A 16,712-nucleotide genomic window follows, 5' to 3' on the forward strand; every position below is an offset into this window, starting at 1 on the left:
GGGACCTAAGACCCCACATGCCGCAGGGCAACCAAGTCCATGTGCTGCAACTACTGAGCCGTGCCACAGCTAGAGAGAAGCCTGCACACCACAATGAAAGATCCCGTGTGCTGCAGCTAAGACCCAACACAGACAAAAATAAATAAATAAATAAATAATAAATATTTTTTTTTAAAGTTAAAAAAAAAAAAATCCCAATAGCGTGGGGTTTGGAGAGCTTCCACGTAGGTGAACTCATCCACACTGGGAGGGTGACGCAGCCCAACTCCATGGGGCGAGTAGCTCCCGCACTCAGGATCCTCCCGGACCTTGCTCTATGCTCTTCATTTCATCTGTATCCATTATCATATCCTTTAAGAAACTAATAAGCACAAGTAAGTGTTTCCCTGAGTTCTATGAGCCACTCTTGCAAATTAATTGAACCGAAGGAGGGGTCATTGGAACCTCCCATCTACAGCCAGTTGGTCAGAAGCACAGGTGATAAGCTGGGCTTGCAACTGGTGTCCGAAGTGAGTATGTCAGGTCAGGGCGTGGGGGGGCAGTCTTGTGGAACTGAGCACTTAACCTGTGGAATCTGATGCTATCTCCAGATAAACAGTTTCAGAATTGAGTTAAATTGCAGGACACCTGGCTGGTGTCACAGAGAATTGCTTGGTGTGGGGAAGAAAATCTCTTGGTGACCAGAAGCATCAGAAGTGAAGTGTTTTGTGTGAGTAGTAAAGGAGACTCACAGGGAAGAAACACACAGGTTGAAAACTGAGTTTTTTCCTTTTTAATAACCATGGTGTAATTATAAGGTTTGGGAAATGTATTATAGTTATAATACTCACCTAACATATTGTTTATATTTGAATTTCATCAATTGCCCCCAGAATAGTCTTTATAGCAATCTTGACCCCCTCTTCCAGGATCCAATTCAAGATCACACATTGCACTTTGTGGTTGTTCTCCTCAGTCCCCTGTTAACTTAAAACAATAAAACGGCCAGTTATTTTACCAGCAAAATGAGTTTGAGGAGCAACAAAGAATTGCAATTCTCGACATGCATCTGTGGTGAACCCACATGCAAGTTAGGTAAAGCAAAGAAAGGGAAACTATTTTGTAGAGGAGAAGGGGAAGTTGGGAGGGGCTTTTATAAACAAAATGTTCACTGGAAGAAACTGGGAGTTAGTAGTATAGTGGCTTTTCATTGGCTGAGTTATGATAGTCTCTCATTGGCTGAGCTCTTGCCAGGCAACCAGAAAATCTTTCTTCCTTCTGCTGGTGGTAGTAAAGTAGTCACTTCCTGACAGAGATGTAAGTTGTGTCTCTTCCTGTTGGAATCTGTATTGATGTGGAGTGGTACCTGCAAGAGACGTCCCCCTTCTGGTCGCCTGACTCCATTTTAGCGAGATTTCTCTTTAGTTTTCATAGCTTTTATTTATTTATTTATTTAAATTTATTTTATTTATTTATTTGGCTGCACTGGGTCTTCGTTGCTGTGTGCGGGCTTTCTCTAGTTGTGGCGAGTGGGGGCTACTCTTCGTTGCAGTGCACACGTTTCTCATCGCGGTGGCTTCTCTTGTTGCGGAGCACGGGCTCTAGGCACGCGGGCTTCAGTAGTTGTGGCACGCAGGCTCAGTAGTTGTGGCTTGCTGGCTCTAGAGCACAGGCACAGTAGTTGTGGCGCACGGGCTTAGTTGCTCCATGGCATGTGGGATCTTCCTGGAGCAGGGCTCGAACCCGTGTCCCCTGCATTGGCAGGCGGATTCTTAAGCACTGTGCCACCAGGGAAGTCCCTTTTCATAGCTTTTAAATCTGCAGAAATTCCTCAGCTTTTCTTTGTCCTTCATAGCATTGACATTTTGAAGGCCAGTTGTTTCATAGACTGTCCCTTAATTTGGTTTGCTCACAATTACATTCAGATCATGCACTTTGGGCAGAAATGCTACACATATTGTGTTCTCAGTGTGTCCTATCAGGATGCAAATGACCTCAGTTTTCTCTACTGTTGGCAATATTAACAATATATGCTTCTTGAACTGAGTAGGTAAATTGAGGACACATAATCATATACATGGATTTTATAATTCTTTCTTATCCTCTATTTGTATTATTAAAAACCAATCTGTTCTTCAAAATCTTACTCCGATGAATCCCATAGGTGGGATTTAGTCAGAGTGGCGGAGAGCACAGGCTTCAGTACCTGACACATTGGTTCAAATCCCTGATTCCACTTAGCAACTGTGACCTTGAACAAATTGACCCCTTAGTTTCCTCATTTGGAAACTGATCATAATGAGAGTGTCTGCAGTTTGTTCATCTGTAATGAGGATTCAAGGAAGCAGTAAATGTAATAAAGCACTTAGCTCTTGGCTTGGCACAAAATAAGTGCTCAAAAAAATTAGTGATTGTTATTATTATAATTAACCCATACAATGGCAAGCAGAGACAGCTAGTTCTCCCTAAAAACTTCTTGACTTCTTTTGCCATTGGGAAGGGGCCATGTGATCAATTCTGGCCGCAGGACTGTAGGTGAAAGTGCCATGCACCACTTCTGGGCTGAGGACCTTACAAGCTGGTGCTCTTCCCCTGCCACAGTGACCTTGAAGGCTGCATGTTCCAGATGGAGTAGCTACAAGGTGGAGATAGGCTGCCTATTTAAATTGGTGTGGGAAAAAAATCTCTGGGTGACCAGAAGTGTCCTAAGTGTTCTGTGTGAATAGTAAAGGAGACTCACAGGGAAGAAACACACAGGTGGAAAACTGAATTTAAATAAATAAGAAGTAAACCTTTTTGTCTTAAGCCATGGATATTATATTTTACTATAGTAGAATCCAACATTTCCTTGATTAATTTAAGTAGCATGTCCACATAATGTGTAAACAACGATTTGATAATTATGCAAAAGACTAAAATATACTGTTGATTCTATCTTTACTGACAGTTAACTCTGTGTTTTTACTGATACTCATTCAACAAATATTTCTTGAGCACTAACTGCATGCCTGATTGTCCTGGCAAGTGGCAAGCAAAACCAGGCAGAGTTCCTGTAATCATGAAGGTAAAAGTCTAGTCAGGGAGACAGGCCTTAATCAAATAATGGCATAAGCAAATGCAGAAGTGTAACCAGTCTTAGGCTATGAAGAAGGGAGAGGACCACAGTGCTATGAGAGGCTGAAAGTGAGAAACAGATCCACCACTAGCAATGGGATCTTGGGAAACGGCTTAATAGCCTAGTAGTTTCCCTGTAAAATGGGTACATTGGCCTAGCTGATCCTGAAGGTCCCTTCCAGCTCTCATAGTCTATATTTTTGTGTGGATTCCTCTTTTTTCCTTGTTTGTGTGAGCATTTTTTTAATTGAAAAAAAAAACTAATTTAGCAGAAACATTGGCTAGCACATGAGGCAATGTGACTTCTTTCCTTACTGCTAATTTAAATCCAGTAGTGTTAGGCAGCCTCCCTCAATGTTTTTGCTGAAACTTTGGAATAATGCTTACTAATCATCTTCAGGGGAACTTTGTGAGCTATGAGTAAGCAAGTTTCATTGAGTGACAAAGGCAGGAGGCTTACATCCATTTAGCAAAGATGACCCTCTCCGGGGGCAGAATTTGAAAAGCCCCTGAAGAAATCTGAGGCTGGGGGAAATATTTCCCCCTCTAGCTACCTGAATTCCCATATTATTTGTAACTTCAGAAAATCCTAGAACAACAATGAAAGTTTTTACTTGGGAACAACACTGTTCTTTTTTTCTAATGCTTCAGTGTGTATGTCTTATGGTAGCTGGAAGTCACTGAGGGATAAGGAAGGGAAAGAAGTCAGAAAGATCTGGAGCTTGAGGGGCTTGGCCAGAAAATGCAGATATGAGTCTGTGTGCAGAGGTCTTGTGCTCTAGGAAGTCTGGCTGCCAGGCTGAAGAGACCACCCACAATGAAGGATCCAGGGATAACAACTCTATCTCACAATGTTGCCAAGGGCCAAAAATGAGTACTTGGCATGTTTATTACCAAAGAAGTTCACTACCTTGCACCAAGCACCATAATAATGTGAAATAGTGGTCTTATATAATCTAAAGAAAGAAACAAAGTACTTTAAGTCAGAAAAGTAAGGGGTATGATTTTTCCCCCCTGTAATGACTGGAGGTCTTTGCTACGAGTTTCATAACACTTGTATACCCTAGATAGGTGTCAAAGAGGCAAATGACAAAAAAATTAGCACAAGCTTCAATTCATGTGACTTTGATTCCCACGTTGATGCCAGCGAAAAAGCCAATACATAACTGCAAAATAACTTTAAGAAAAATTACATGACTAAGCAAAGCTGGTATTAAAAGGCCAGTTCTTCTTTTTGTAAAGGACTCGAAACTTGCTAACATAATAGGAGCAGTTTTCTCATGCCCATAGAACCATTTTCACATCCCACATCTTGCCAGTTTGGTATTTCCTTCCTTTATTGCTTAAAAGATTGTCAGACATTTTGAAAGGAGAGAAGTCAATTAAAATGCATTTAGACTGTTCTTTAAAAATGCTGATAGGACAAGGCAAATTTAAGATATCAGAAACAATAAAATATGAGGGTTTTTTTTTTAGAAGGCAAGGAATTTTAATGTTCTGTACCCTTGAGGGAAAATGCTATATTTTGTTAAAAGTAAATATGTTTTTTTCATTCATTCAAGCAAAGTAGTTTACTTTACTTCACATTATTGTTGAGTTGTCTCAAACATTATGTCCTCATACAGCTTGTAAGTAACTCTTCCAAGGAAAACAGAAAAAAAAAAACCCACATTTCTCCATGATAATACACATATCTAGGATTCTGAGGGGACTTTGGGGACCCAGTGATTTTCACAGCTTTTTCTTTTTTAATCAGTGGAACTAGTTTCTATGTTAAGACTCTCACGAGGAATGTCAATATATAAAACACATGAAATTTGCCCTGGTGGGAGAGGGGATTGAGGACCCCAACCCAAACTCAATCCAGTATTCATTTCAAATAAACTTTGCTTCACTACTTTATCACCAGAGTCCATCAAAGTATCTGGCAGAAAGATTTGTTGAAGAAATATATTATGCTGCCTCAGTCAATATCAAATAGAGATCACCACTTATAATACATATTAGAACATTTATAAAAATAAATAAAACCTAAGTATCCATCAACAGATAAATGGATAAAAAAGCTGTGGTAAGTGAGAAAGTGGCATAGACATATATACACTACCAAACGTAAAATAGATAGCTAGTGGGAAGCAGCTGCATAGCACAGGGAGATCAGCTCAGTGGTTTGTGACCACCTAGAGGGGTGGGATAGGGAGGGTGGGAGGGAGGGAGATGCAAGAGGGAAGAGATATGGGAACATATGTATATGTATAACTGATTCACTTTGTTATAAAGCAGAAACTAACACACCATTGTAAAGCAATTATACTCCAATAAAGATGTTAAAAAAAAAAAAGCTGTGGTATACATAAATACAATGGAATACTACTCAGCCATAAAAAAGATGGAATTTTGTCACTTGCAGCAACATGGATGGATTGGAGGGCATTATGCTAAGTGAAATAAGTCAGACAGAGAAAGACAAATACTGTATCACTTATATCACTTATATGTGGAATCTAAAAAATATAATAAACTAGTGAATATAACAAAAAAGAAGCAGACTCACAGATATAGAGAACAAAGTAGTGGTTTCCAATGGGGAGAGGGAAGAGGGGAGGGGCAACACAGGGGTAGGGGCTTAAGAGATACAAACTATTAGGTATAAAATAAGCTACAAGGATATATTGTACAACACGGGAAATATAGCCAATATTTTATAATTATAAATGGAGTATAACCTTTAAAAATTGTGAATCACTATATTGTACACCTGTAACTTATATAATATTGTACAGCAAGTATACGTCACTAAAAGAAAAAAAATAAATTAAAAATAAATAGTGTAATAATGGAAACTATTTAGTGTATTATTTTTAATAATAGTAATTGGCCAGGTAACAGCCTTAAGATACATTTTAGTACTTGGCAAAGTGAATTCATTTTCATTTGAGAAGTATATTTTGAGTTGGAGGGACAGAAGACTTTAATATCAATTAATATCAGTGCCCTGTTTGAACACCCCAGACCCGCTTCTTTCCATCTGTGGTACTTAACCTCACTTTCCTCAGCTGTAAAGGAGAACAATAACATCAATTTTGATGTCCATTAATAAAACCCCCTTTTTTCCATGCATACCAATAGGGTTCACATGAGGTTAAGGGGACTCTATAGCAGTGCCTCATCATGTGTGCTTAGGGGATGGGAGGTAGGGAGGGGGTGGGATGACTCATCTTGAGCCAATGAATAGAGTGTCATTAAATGGAGGAGACCCAACTGGGAATATTTGGACTTTAGCTGGAGAGGGTCTACCAGTTTGCATGAAAGACTCAGGAGCTTCCTAAAAAGGCTCTTATTCCAAGGGAATTAGTTACTGGAGGAGAGAGCCAATTTCGAGTGCTGTGTGTTGTTTATCACTCAGATTTGAAGAACTTGTGCATCGCGTCAAAACCAAGAACTGGACAAGCTGTTTTGACACAAAAGTTTTAGTAGGACACGGTAGGGGAAGGAATGTCCTGTTGTCCTCTGTAGTGCAGTGATAGTGTTACCGAATCAGGTCCGGCTGCTCGCTGCTCAAAAGTCAATAGAGAGAGAGAGAGACAAATGTAGGTAGAAAGGAAAGTTGCTTTTAATCAGAATGCTGGCAATCTGGAGAGATGGTGGACTCAGTGTTCCCCAAAAGCCATTTCCAAAGATTCTGCTCAGCCATGAAAGTTTTTAAAGGGAAAAAGGGAAGTAATCTCAGTTAATCATTGAGATAGGGGGTCAGAATTGTCGCCATCCCCCACTGTGTGCAGGCTTGTCGACTTGTGATTTTTCTTTAGATGCTATCTTGTTCACACAGTTTGTTTATGAAGTTACTGAAGGGGGAGCAAGGGAAGAGATCTGGTCATCTGTTAATCACTTGTTCTTCATTTCTACTTCTTTGATCTACAGAAAGAATCAACAGATTAAGCAAGGTATTGTGTGGTTGAAAGATCTGAAAGGTGTGCTAGGGCTGGAGATGAGTAGAGCATAGGGTGCCTGGTTTAAGGTTAGTGACAACACGAAACGGCCTCCTGCATCTCTTCCTGCCAAAAGCTGCTTACACTAGCACAGTGTGAACCTCCCTGTGTGATGGCACTAAAACGTCCACCTGTATCTGTCCCCATTACTTGGAGGCTGAGATGACATATCTGTGGGCTTTGTAGGGGGGCTAAGGATCTTCTAGTCACATCTAGAAGACAGAACCTAAGAAACGCTCTTTATTAGTGTTAATAAATTTCCACCTTTTCATTTCACTTTCTTCCCCCATGCCTCCCCAGCAGAACTTTTTGCCAATGTTAAAAAGAATGAGGTAAATCTATGTGTATTGATATAGAATATTCGCTAAGATATATTATTGTTAATTGTAAAAAGATACAGAACAATGTAAATATTATGCTTCCATTGATAATAAAGGAATTATACATATATATGCATGGAAGACATTGGAAAGATACAAAAGACCATTTATAGTGATTCTGAGAAGGTGACTCTGGGTGTGGAAATCTGGGGCAAGAGAGACTTTTCATTATTTACTCTTTTGTATTATTTGAATTTCTTTTTTTGGACATATCTACATATATATGTTATTACATATCACATATATGTAACTTTTAAAAACTATGTATTGCAAAAAATAAAATTTAAATTGAAAATGACTTAGTCTAAACTTTCTCATATTAACTATTTCTATCTATCCCAAATAAAAGGAAAGGAAAAGGACATACCATTCAGAAAATATGTAAATATTTTCAGTTTTCATATATATGAGAAATATTTTCATATATATGATATATATATATGAATATATATATCATATATATGAGAAATATTTTCATATATATATGAAATATATATATATATATTAATAAGGAAGTTCCTTATTTTGGGTAGGCTGTTTTCTTTCCCAGAAGCAGAACACAGCAATAGTGCTTAAGAGGTCTGGTTCTGATGTCAAACAGCTTGGGATCCAATCTTAGCTCTGCCACTTACTAGCTAAATGTCTTGGGTAACTTAACCTGTCTAAGCTTCAATTTCATTGCCTTTAAAATGTGGGAGAATAATAGTATCTACTTTTTAGGGTTATTTATGAAGAGTGAATGAAGTAGCGCAGTTGAAGCGATTACCATACTGGCTGGCCCATGGTAAGCACTTGATAAATATTATTAGAAAATGCATATGATGAAAATAAAGGGCACACAACAGTGAGGATTTGTGGGAAGCCAATATTTGTTTTCCTTTTCGAAAAATGTGGACAGCCAGTGACAAATATGGATAATAAAACACATTTAGAGACGTTCCGTTTGTGTAATTAACAATCTAGTAATTTCCAATCACTGGCTGAAGTTTAGGTCTCTCAATGATGGCAGACCTTTGAGAGTTGAATGGGGTGTGGATAAAATGGCAGAGTTTCCCAGTCAGTTTAGAAGAGACTGTGTTACCTATGTTATCTACTTGTCTTTCTGGATGCTCTTACTGTTCTTAGTTTCCCCATGTGTCACTTAACGAGGTGGAAAGAACCATGGACTGAAGAGAAAGAGAATAATTTAAGCCTGACTCTATAACTAATGAGCTGGGTGACCTCAGGGCCATATTGCCCCTACTTGCAAAACAGGGAGACTGGCCCAGATGATCACCGAGTTTCTTCCAGATCTAACAATTCTACAAAAATGCCATGCTTGCTTAGCCCTTCTGGTCTCTACTGAGTCTATATCCTGCATTGCTCCATTCTGATGAACTCATCAGATTGCGAGGTGACAAGAGAGCTTTGCAAAGCCTGAACTAAAAATAACCTCCTCCATAAATATTTTATCAGAAGCTAGAGAGCTAAATAAAATAAAAGATAATTAAAAATCAGTATTAATGTCTGTATTCTGAGAATTTCACTTTGTTAATTCATTTTGTGAACAGAAGTTTCCATCAGAGGTGGCTAAACTAAATTAAGAATGAAAATCCTTCGGAGTGTAAATAAAAGAAACAGATTTAAATTACTAAAATGTACTAAGAATAAGATTCATTTTACTTTATGTCTCCCATTCAATTGATACGGTACTTTTAATAGGTGTACTCATTTAGCTCATATTTTCCAGCATTTTGCAGAAATGTTATACCTTATGTATAATAACGATTAAAACGCTTTACATTTGTGGAGCTGGTGTTTCATAGTTTACCAAGAGATTTTATAGTTTAATAATTTACAACCGAAACATCTACCTGGTCAGGAATTTGATAATATACAATATAGCTCTTTTCTCTTGTCAAAATGATAAATTGATATTTGAGTTAGAGTTTATTTTATAAAGCAAATATTGCAAGTTGGTAAAAAAAATAAAAAACTGTTCAATAGAAATGCAAAATAGGGTGGTATGTTCTGGAATACTTCTAACTTTTTTCCCACAATAGTGAGTTAGGCAATATTCAAAGAACTTCCTTATTTTAACTTTAAAATTTAAAACAACTTCTCTATATCAGTAATAAAGATTCTTTGTTTTTCACCAGGCAGGGAGGTCACTTCAATATTTGATATGCAACATGGTATTTGGTATAAAGCGTGTTGTTTAACCAGGCTATTGAAATCTCACTATAATACCAATTCATATGCTATAGGACCAACCTTTTATTCTCTATAATGCCAAAGCTCTCATGCAAACTATATTATTTGTTTTTGGTTTTGGAAGTTGGGACAGAAACAGCACTAGCAGATTTCATTGTTTCAGATACTGAAGAGAAAATTTTGAATTTTAATATAAACTAATTTTAGGTATTTTAATATCATTAATTTTTGAATAGATTGTTTAGATTGGACTGCCTCATTTGAGTAGACTGGGGAAATTCCATATTGCCTCTTTCCTCCATGTTCTGCAAAACGACAGTATAGAACAGTAAAGCATTTGATTTCTCTTTGGAATAATAATGCTGAAGTGAGTCATTCATTTATTCAACAACAATTTATTGAGTATTTACTATTGTGCTAAGCCTCACAGGAAAGAAAAAGAAGTATATAACTGGGTACTTGCATATACACAATGATAACCAATAATTGTAGATGGGTCAAACTCTAAGCACCAACAGTGGATACTTTTAATAGAGTTAAAAAAAAAAAAATCTGCAGTAGGAGCACTAGAATAGCCAGGGAAGGCTTTGCCTGGGAGGAAGAGCCTGAAAAGATTGGTTGGATTCAAATAAGGGGACATAAATGGAGAAAACATCCCAGGGAGGAGAAGCCATATATAAAACGTTATAGTATTAGTCAGGCAGAAGGCATGTCCTGAAGATAATATTGAAGAAATAGGTCACAGAGCAGAGAACTCTTTAATTACTGAAGGGGTCTACGGACAAATAGCATGAGCATCCCCTGGGAACTTGTAGATACGCAGAACCAGAAACTAATTCCACATATTCAAGGTCTTTGGGTGCTTTGAAGATTGGATGTCTTCCCTGATGAAAACGCAAACTTCACTCTAGAACCAAAATCTAGACATTCCTGGAAACAGTGAGTTTCCCCCCCAATTCCACAATGTTTGCCTAATCTGGAGAGAGGTAGTTAGGTGGATATGATTGTGGAAGTATTTGACTGCTGAGTTGAGTAGCTCAGGCCTCATCCACTCATGAATTCAATAAACATTTATTGAACTCCATTGTGGTAGCACTGGGGATACAGAGAAATATAAGCCCTCCTTAAGCCCCGCCTTTAAGGAGCTCACAATCTTATAGAAAAGTAAGTAACCAACAATTATAAATATCTTTGTGCAAATGAGTTTTAAAGCATTATAATTGAGAAATAAACATGATTTATTCTGTTAACATTTACTGAATATTTAGTACATGCAAAATGGTGGTGTTCAAGGGTATTTGGGGTTGGGGAGAAGCAGAGATGGATCAGTTAAGTGGCTACCGTCTAAGAGTAGGAAGTAAAGGAAGAATAAATAGGGTTTGGTCACTGTGAATTCAATGGAAGGCCAGAGAAAGAAGCAAGTCTGCATTAACCCATAAGTGGTAAGGTAAGGTAGAATTTGGATCACTGAGCAGAGAAATAGGGAAGATGAGAGAGTGAACCATATTTGGGGGGTTTTGTTTGTTTTACTTTTTAGTTGGGGGAGAGATATGTTCAATTTTAGATATGTGGATCTTGAATGCATGTTCATAGAGAACCCTCCAGTAAGGAGGAGGAGGTTCAGGACTGGAGCTTAAGAGAAAAGCAGAGCTGAAGCAATGATTGATCAGATGCTTTTTCCTCCTAACAACCCATCTGAATCACTGGAAAGTAAACAGGATTGATTGTGCAGCTTGAAGTTGTCCGTTGATGGTTAATTACATTTTGTTTATTTTTAAATAAAGCTCCAAACCTTTGCTTTCTTAGCTGCGAACAACACAAGCAAGTTTAGTGATCTCAATCATGACTATCATGTTCACTAATATGACTTTATTTCCTTTTCCTGTTAGTGCAACAGTAACAGCAAAAAATGACAATAACCAAGTTGTTTTTTTTTTAAATTCCATTTTCAAAGTCCTACTCTAGTACATTTTGTCTGTGTGTTCATTTTTTAAATGTATTGGCTGGGACCTCCCTGGTGGCGCAGTGGTTAAAAATCCACCTGCCAATGCAGGGGACACGGGTTCGAGCCCTGGTCCAGGAAGGTCCCACATGCCGCGGAGCAACTAAGCCCGTGCGCCACAACTACTGAGCCTGCGCTCTAGAGCCCGCGAACCACAACTACTGAAGCCCGTGCGCCTGGAGCCTGTGCTCCGCAACAAGAGAAGCCACCGCAACGAGTAGCCCCCGCTTTCCGCAGCCAGAGAAAGCCTGTGCACAACAACGAAGACCCAACGCAGACATAAATAAATAAATAAATAAATAAATGTATTGGTTAACTTCAAAAACCACAGCTATCTTGTATCATACAAAATTTGAACAACTGTATAAATGGTTATTATAGTCAATGCATAGCTGAGTGGTTTAAATTCCTCAGAAGTTAATTGTGTAATTTAAACATGTAGATTTTGTGCTATATTTACCTATTATGCTCTTGCTCTCCCCCAGCTCCTGGCAAGATTTACTGACTATTCAAACTACCAGCTTCTGTAAGCTCCTCTATCTGGCATATCCACGTGTGGCATTATCTCTCATCTGGTAGGGACTGGATGAATCTTCCTGTGGTAGACTTGGTGGATGGAGTGTCCAGGGGTGATACCTGGGCACGGATGCCATTACTCAGTGGTAGATTTCTCCTACATATCTGCGGTGTTGGCTCAGTTTATATAACAGAGCTTCCATGTCGGTCTCCAAAGAGACCCTTGCAATCTAGACAAATACATTCACTTTCTAGGAGAAAAAACAGAGACTCCACAAGAGAAAATTCAGAGTTATGGTTGATGGTATGGGCTTTGGTGTTAGACTAGGGCTCAAATCCAGGCTCTGTCACTTTTAACCAGATGACCTTGGGTAAGTAGAAACAAATAAGCAAAAAAAGCCAACTAGTTTACTTTTATTAAAAGAGTAATCCACGCACATGGTATAAAATTCAAACAGTACAAAGGGTATACAAGAAAAAGTGTCTCCCTGCACTTCAGATCTGCAGTCTACTCTGCAGAGTAACCATTCCTAAGGGTTTCTTGTACAAACGTTCAGAATTTCATGCATATGCATAGCATAATACAAATGCGGCTGTGTAAATGTGCAAGTATATCTATATCAATTCCTGTAAGTGAAATTTTTGTCAGGGGTACGTGCATTTAAAATTTTGTATGTAGATGCTGCCTAATGGTCATCCAAAAGACTGCACAGTGGATGAGAGTGACAATTTTCCCACGTGCCACTTCTTAAAAAATTTACCAGTTAGATAGGTGGAAATGTCATCCTAATGTGGTTTCTTCAAATGTTTTTAAAAATATAACACTTAGAAAAACACACAAAATATAAATGTACTATTCAATGAATTATCAAAGAAGCAAACAAGAAAGAGAATATCAGAACATTCCAGAAACTTTCCTCATGCTTCCTCCTGCCCACTTTCTCCTTTCCAAAAATTAACATTATAGTTCAGTTTTGCCTGATTTTGAACTTATATGCACGGAATAATACATAGTATGCTTTCTTTGGTGTCTGCTTCTTTTGTTCAATTATGTGTTTATGATATTTCTCCAGTATACAACTGTAGTTCTGTCATTTGCCTTGTTATATAGATGTCCATCACGTAAATACATTGCAATTTATGAATCCATTCTACTACTGACAGATATTTGGGTTGTTTACAGTGTTTTATTTTTATGAATAATGCTATGTAAATATTTTTATACATGTCTCTTGGTGCACATGTGCATGCACTTCTGTTACGTCTATACCTAGGAGTATGGCACTGCCATAGCCATGTCAAGATCAGTCTAGCTTTTGTGAGGATGAAAGACCACATGGAGAGAGAGGCCAACCAAGTCAGCCAATATACCAGCTGAATATAGCTGTGTGAATAACCTCCAGCAAGATCGGAAAAAGAACTGCCTGGCCAATCCATATGATTGTGATCAATAATAATTACTGCTGGTTTAAGTCCCTACATTTTGAAGCAGTTTGTCACACGGCAATAAACAACTGACATATAGAAATTGGTACTAGAGATGGGGTACACAGAAATTTAAAATACATGGCATTGACTTTGGAACCATACTGTGGGTGGAGGCTGGGAAAATGAAGAGGCTGTTAGTGAGAGCTGAAGGACTGGCAAAAATCTTTTAGGGTAAACAGTTGTGGAACAGTGGATAAAAATGTTGCCTGTAGTAACTTGAAATATAGATAACATAGTGAATGAACTTGCCTAGCTGGCTGAGATATTTCCAGGCAGAATATTGAGTGTCATTTGCCTTCTTAGAGCTGAAGAGAGAAAGACACTAGAGAACTGTTCAGTTTTTAAGAAGAATCTGGAGGAGATACAGAGAGCCCAGGCTTCCTGGGTTAGAAAATAAAACGGTTCCTTATCCCAGGTTTCTCCAGCTGGCAAGAATTTCAAAATAAGAAATGCCCCCACCTTTCTATAATGAGATTTGAGAGGAAATAAAGCAATGAGAGAGAAACTCTCACTTCTGGTATAATAACTTCGATAGAGAGACAAGCCAGTCTTGCCCTCAGGAAAAAGAGGAAGGTGGGAGGAAGGGGTTGGGTTGGTCAAGACGGTGGTCTACAAAAGATCTGAGACAATAGACATTGGGCTACTGTGGCGTGTGTTATGTCCTCCCCAGTGAATGAGGTCCTGCTTCCTCAGCTCTCTGGGGCAGAAGACAATCACAGCAAGACATAGTTTAGGAAGAGCCATTAATACTGTACTTAATGCCAGCCACATCCACCCCAAGGGGACAAATACTAGTATTAGAAAATAACTGTGAATACCTAGTGTGTCCAGCTACTATTACTTCCCCCTTCCTGCACCCTCATTCATGCATATGGTGCATATGAAAGCAAATATGATCCTCCAGTGGACACTGTTCCCCTAGCCACAGGTGACTGGTCCAAGTGTGGGCACCTGATTACAAAGGATTTACTGAGTGGGTGCAAATGGTAGGGATAATTATGAAACAAGAGTGGCTATGAAGTATGGCCATAAACTGATGATTATTACAGATGGGTGTTAGGTACATGGGTGTTCATTGTTAACTATTCTCTCAAAAGAATATTTTGAAATTCTGAAATTGTATTATCAAACGAGAATATGATGGAAGTGCTAAGGGTTAAGAACCCTTAGTCTCAAAAAAGCTCAAAATATTCAGGAATTAGTTTAACCAAAGGTACAAGACCTGTACACTGAAAACTACAAAGTGTTGTTGAAAACAAGTAAAGATGACTGTAATAAATGGAAAAACATCCCACATTCATGAATGGGGAAGACTCACTATTACAATGGCAACACTCCTCAAATTAATCTGTGGAGTCAGTATAATCCTTATCAAAATTCCAACTGCCTTTCTTTGCATAAACAAACAAGCTGATCCTAAAATTCAATATGGAAATGCAAGGGATCCGGAATAGCCAAGACAATCTTTTTTTTTTAAAATAAATTTATCTATTTATTTATTTATTTTAATTTTGGCTGCGTTGAGTCTCCGTTGCTGCATGCGGGCTTTCTCTAGTTGTGGAGATACCGTATGACCCAGCGATTCCACTCCTAGGTACATAACTAAGAGAACTGAAGACATGTATTTCCACAAAAACGTGTACACAAATGTTTGTAGCATCATTATTCAAATAGCCAAAAAATGGGAACTCAAATATCCATCAACTGATGAATGGATAAACAAAACATGGTATATCCATACAACAGAATATTACTTAGCAGTAAAAAGGAATGAAGTATTTCATACATGCCACAACATGGATTAACCTTGAAAACATTATGGTAAGTGAAATAAGCTAGACACAAAAGGACAAATAGTGTATGATTTCACTTACATGAAATATCTAAAATAGGCAAATTCATAGCTACAGAAAGGTTATCAGCAGCTAGGAGGGGAGCAGTAGGGAGTTATTGTTTAATGGGTATAGAGTTTCTGTTTGGGGTGATGAAAACATTCTGGAATTAGACAGTGGTGACTGTTGCAAACCTTGTGGATATACTAAAAACCACTGAATTGTACACCTAAAAATGATATTATTGTATGTGAATTATTTCTCAATTAAAAAAAGACCCCTTAGTCTAAAGAGAAATTCTTTGACAACAAAGTACATGTTATTGAAAGGAAACATTTGAAATACAATACATAATTTGTGAAAATCACACACCTCGTAGTGAGAGAGTGGCAGTGACATATATACACTACCAACTGTAAAATAGATAGCTAGTGGGAAGCAGCCGCATAGCACAGGGAGATCAGCTTGGTGCTCTGTGTCCACCTAGAGGGGTGGGATAGGGAGGGTGGGAGGGAGGCTCAAGAGGGAGGGGATATGGGGATATATGTATGCATATGGCTGATTCACTTTGTCGTACAGCAGAAACTAAAACAACATTGTAAAGCAATTATACTCCAATAAAGATGTATAAAAAAAATCACACACCTAGTTATGATTTCAAAACATTCCTTAGTTTAAAAGACAATTATAAATACACAGCATTAAGTCCTTCTGAAGCTTATATTTATTATATTTATATATTTATACTTATCATATTTCATAGGTTTCTGCTTCATGGAATAAAATCTGAGCAAAAGAAAGTAACTTCCACTTGGTAATGTAATGCACAGAAATGTTTAAGTTTCTAACTTCGGAAACTACAGTATGGTCCTATGTTTGCAAATCAATTTACCAAATGTATAGATCACAGCTCAGTTACAGAAGGCATCATAATGCAGTTACTCCAGGCCTGGAAGTCAGATGGTCAGAGTTGCTGTCCTGGCTCTATCACTTAGCTTGTTTCTACTTCTTCATGTGCAATTGAGATGTTTGGAATTGAGGTTCCTTCCAGCTTTAAAATTTTAAACTTATTTGATCGTATTGTGGCTTTATCGTCAAAAGAATTTTGAAATTGTTTTACTTGCTTGGACTGCATTTAAACATTCACGTTTTAAAATTTAATAAATTATTACTGGACCGTAAGATTTGAAAAGGATTAAATTGTCTACTCCACTTTTAA

General features: G+C 38.0%; 1 protein-coding gene across 1 annotated transcript in view; it reads right to left on the bottom strand.

Annotated features, from left to right (window-relative positions):
- Positions 1 to 16,712, bottom strand: part of SPIC (Spi-C transcription factor) — a 51,898-nt gene that overhangs the window by 34,203 nt on the left and 983 nt on the right. The gene's annotated exons all lie outside the window — the stretch shown is intronic.

Source organism: Balaenoptera acutorostrata, chromosome 11 (genome assembly GCF_949987535.1).
Source record: "Balaenoptera acutorostrata chromosome 11, mBalAcu1.1, whole genome shotgun sequence".
NCBI lineage: Eukaryota > Metazoa > Chordata > Mammalia > Artiodactyla > Balaenopteridae > Balaenoptera > Balaenoptera acutorostrata.